Source organism: Arachis hypogaea, chromosome 1 (genome assembly GCF_003086295.3).
Source record: "Arachis hypogaea cultivar Tifrunner chromosome 1, arahy.Tifrunner.gnm2.J5K5, whole genome shotgun sequence".
Classification (NCBI taxonomy): domain Eukaryota; kingdom Viridiplantae; phylum Streptophyta; class Magnoliopsida; order Fabales; family Fabaceae; genus Arachis; species Arachis hypogaea.
In genome coordinates this window covers 61,925,685-61,929,935 of record NC_092036.1, presented here as the reverse complement: position 1 = coordinate 61,929,935, position 4,251 = coordinate 61,925,685, and the positions used below count along the sequence as shown (strand labels likewise).

Genomic DNA, 4,251 nt, shown 5'->3' with positions numbered 1-4,251 from the left:
TTCAAATTTTATCTTGAAACTAGTTTAATTATTTTGATGTGGTGGCAATACTTTTTGTTCTCTGAATAAATGCTTGAACAGTGCATTTTGTTTATCTTGTTGTTTATGAATGTTAAAGTTGTTGGCTTTTGAAAGAATGATGAACAAAGAGAAATGTTATTGATAATCTGAAAAATCATGAAATTGATTCTTGAAACAAGAAAAAGCAGTGAATGAGAAAGCTTGCGAAAAAAAATGGCGAAAAAAAAGAGAAAAGAAAAAGAAAAAACAAGCAGAAAAAGCTAATAGCCCTTTAAACCAAAAGGCAAGGGTAAAAAGGATCCAAGGCTTTAAGCATTAATTGATAGGAGGGCCCAAGGAAATAAAATCCAGACCTAAGCGGCTAAATCAAGCTATCCCCAACCATGTGCTTGTGGCATGCAGTTCCAAGTGAAAAGCTTGAGACTGAGTGGTTAAAGTCATGATCCAAAGCAAAAGAGTGTGCTTAAGAACTCTGGACACCTCTAACTCGGGACTTAAGCAAAGTTGAGTCACAATCTGAAAAGGTTCACCCAGTTATGTGTCTGTGGCATTTATGTATCCGATGGTAATACTAGAAAACAAAGTGCTTAGGGTCACGACCAAGACTCATAAAAGTAGCTGTGTTCAAGAATCAACGCACTGAACTAGGAGAATCAATAACACTATCTAAAATTCTGTTTCCATAGATGCCAATCATTCTAAATTTCAAAGGAAAAAATGAGATACCAAAACTGTTCAGAAGCAAAAAGCTACAAGCCCCGCTCATCTAATTAGGACTAAGTTTCATTGATACTGTGGGATTTATTATATATTCTCTTCTTTTTATCCTATTTGTTTTCAGTTGCTTGGGGACAAGCAACAATTTAAGTTTGGTGTTGTGATGAGCGGATAATTTATACGCTTTTTGGCACTGTTTTTATATAGTTTTTAGTATGATTTAGTTAGTTTTTAGTATATTTTTATTAGTTTTTAAGCAAAATTCATATTTCTGGACTTTACTATGACTTTGTGTGTTTTTCTGTGATTTCAGGTATTTTCTAGCTGAAATTGAGGGACCTGAACAAAAATCTGATTCAGAGGCTGACAAAGGACTGCAGATGCTGTTGGATTCTGACCTCCCTACACTCGAAGTGGATTTTCTGGAGCTACAGAATTCCAAATGGCGCGCTCTTAATTTCATTGGAAAGTAGACATCCAGGAATTTCCAGCAATATGTAATAGTTCATACTTTGCGCGATTTTTGATGACGTAAAATGGCGTCAAAATGCCATCTCTCTGCCCTTTTTTGGCGTCAAAACGCCAAAACTGGCATAAAAGTTGGAGTTAAACGCCCAAACTGGCACCAAAGCTGGTGTTTAACTCCAAGAGAAGCCTCTACACGTGTGAAGCTCAATGCTCAGCCCAAGCACACACCAAGTGGGCTCGGAAGTGGATTTCTGCATCATTTACCTATTTCTGTAAACCCTAGTAGCTAGTTCATTATAAATAGGACCTTTTACTATTATATTTTCATCTTCAGATCATAGATACAATTCTGGATACATTCTCATATTTGGGGAGGCTGGCCATTCGGCCATGCCTGGACCTCCAGACTACTTATATATTTTCAACGGTGGAGTTTCTACACACCATAGATTAAGGTGTGGATCTCTGCTGTTCCTCGAGTATTAATGCAATTACCACTATTTTCTATTCAATTCAAGCTTATTCTTGTTCTAAGATATTCACTCACACTTCAATCTGAAGAATGTGATGATCCGTGACACTCATCATCATTCTCACCTATGAACGCGTGACTGACAACCACTTCCGTTCTACTTAAGATTAAGGGTGTATCTCTTGGACTCTTGACTCATGCGTGTTGATTGCCTCTCCTGACAACAGAGCCTTCAACTCCTTGAGATCAGAGTCTTCGTGGTATAAGCTAGAATCCATTGGCAGCATTCTTGAGATCCAGAAAGTCTAGACCTTGTCTGTGGTATTCCGAGTAGGATCTGGGATGGAATGACTATGACAAGCTTCAAACTCGCGATTGTAGGGCGTGGTGACAGACGTAAAAGGATAGTAAATCTTATTTCAACATGATCGAGAACCAACATCTGATTAGCCATGCGGGAAACCGTAGAGGACCTTTTTCACTGAGAGGATGGGAGGTAGCCATTGCCACTGGTGAAACCCTACATACAGCTTGCCATGAAAAGGAGTATGAAGGATTAGATGAAGGTAGTAGGAAAGCAGAGATTCAAGAGGGATGAAGCATCTCCATACGCTTATCTGAAATTCCCACTAATGAATTACATAAGTATCTCTATCTTTATTTTATCTTTTATTTATCTTTTAATTTTGAAAACTCCATAACCCATTTGAATCCGTCTGACTGAGATTTACAAGGTGACCATAGCTTGCTTCAAGCTGATAATCTCCGTGGGATCGACCCTTACTCACGTAAGGTATTACTTGGACGACCCAGTGCACTTGTTGGTTAGTTGTGCAAAGTTGTGAACAAGTGTGATTCACGTTTGAGAGCTCCAAGTCTTTGGCGCCATTGTTGATGATAACAATTTCGTGCACCAGTCTACAGGCTTATGATTTTCCCTGTTGCTGTAAGAGACAGAACTAGAATATGGTTGGACTCTCAACCTAAAGATAGCCTGAACTCTTGGGATAAGCTGGTCACGGCTTTCGTAGCCAAGTTCTTTCCTCCTCAAAAGCTTAGCAAGCTTAGAGTAGATGTTCAAACCTTCAGACAGAAAGAAGGTGAATCCCTCTATGAAGCTTGGGAGAGATACAAGCAACTGACCAAAAAGTGTCCTTCTGACATGCTTTCAGAATGGACCATCCTGGATATATTCTATGATGGTCTGTCTAAATTGTCTAAGATGTCATTGGACCATTCTGCAGGTGGATCTATTCACCTGAAGAAAATGCCTGCAGAAGCTCAGGAACTCATTGACATGGTTTCAAATAACCAGTTCATGTACACTTCTGAAAGGAATCCTGTGAGTAATGGGACGCCTCAGAGGAAGGGAGTTCTTGAAATTGATGCTCTGAATGCCATCTTGGCTCAGAACAAAATGCTGACTCAGTAAGCCAATTTGATTTCTCAGAGTCTGAATGGATTGCAAAAAGCATCCAACAGTACTAAAGAAGCATCTTCTGAAGAAGAAGCTTATGATCCAGAGAACCTTGCAATGGCAGAGGTGAATTACATGGGTGAAGCCTATGGAAACACCTATAATCTCTCATGGAGAAATCATCCAAATTTCTCATGGAAGGATCAAGAAAAGCTCCAACAAGGCTTTAATAATGGTGGAAGAAACAGGTTTAGCAATAGCAAGCCTTTTCCATTATCTTCTCAGCAACAGACAGAGAATTCTGAGCAGAGCCCCTCTAGCTTAGCAAACATAGTCTCTGATCTATCTAAGGCCACTCTAAATTTCATGAATGAAACAAGGTCCTCCATTAGAAATTTGGAGGCACAAGTGGCCCAGCTGAGTAAAAGAGTCACTGAAACTCCTCCTAGTACTCTCCCAAGCAATACAGAAGAGAATCCAAAAAGAGAGTACAAGGCCATAACCTTACTTGGTGTGGCTGAACCTAGAGAGGAGGAGGAGGACGTGAATCCCAGTAAGGAAGACCTCATGGGACGTCCTCTGGACAAAAAGGAGTTCCCATTTGAGGAACCTAAGGAATTTGAGGCTCATCTAGAGACCATAGAGATTCCATTGAACCTACTTTTGCCATTCATGAGCTCTGATGACTATTCCTCCTCTGAAGAGGATGAAGATATTACTAAAGAGTAAGTTGCTAAGTACCTTGGAGCAATCATGAAGCTGAATGCCAAGTTATTTGGTAATGAGACTTGGGTGGATGAACCCCCTTGTTCACCAATGAACTGAATGATTTGGTTAGGCAAACATTACCTCAAAAGAAATAGGATCCTAGTAAATTCCTAATTCCCTGTACCATAGGCACCATGACCATTCAGAAGGCTCTGTGTGACCTTGGGTCAGGTATTAATCTCATGCCACTCTCTGTAATGGAGAAACTGGGAATCTTTGAGGTAGAGGCTGCCAAATTCTCATTAGAGATGGCAAACAAATCCATGAAAAAGGCTTATGAATAGGTAGAGGACGTGCTAGTAAAGGTCAAAGGCCTTTACATGCCTGCTGATTTCATAATTCTAAACACTGGGAAGGATGAGGATGATTCCATCATCCTTGGAAGACC

At 40.0% G+C, this 4,251-nt stretch overlaps 1 non-coding gene across 1 annotated transcript; it reads right to left on the bottom strand.

The window, feature by feature from the left end:
- Positions 1-2,738: 2,738 nt before the first annotated feature.
- LOC112715474 (small nucleolar RNA R71) lies at positions 2,739-2,846 on the bottom strand. Its single transcript, XR_003159712.1, has one exon. It is a non-coding gene; the product is annotated as a small nucleolar RNA R71 (small nucleolar RNA).
- Positions 2,847-4,251: the final 1,405 nt, after the last annotated feature.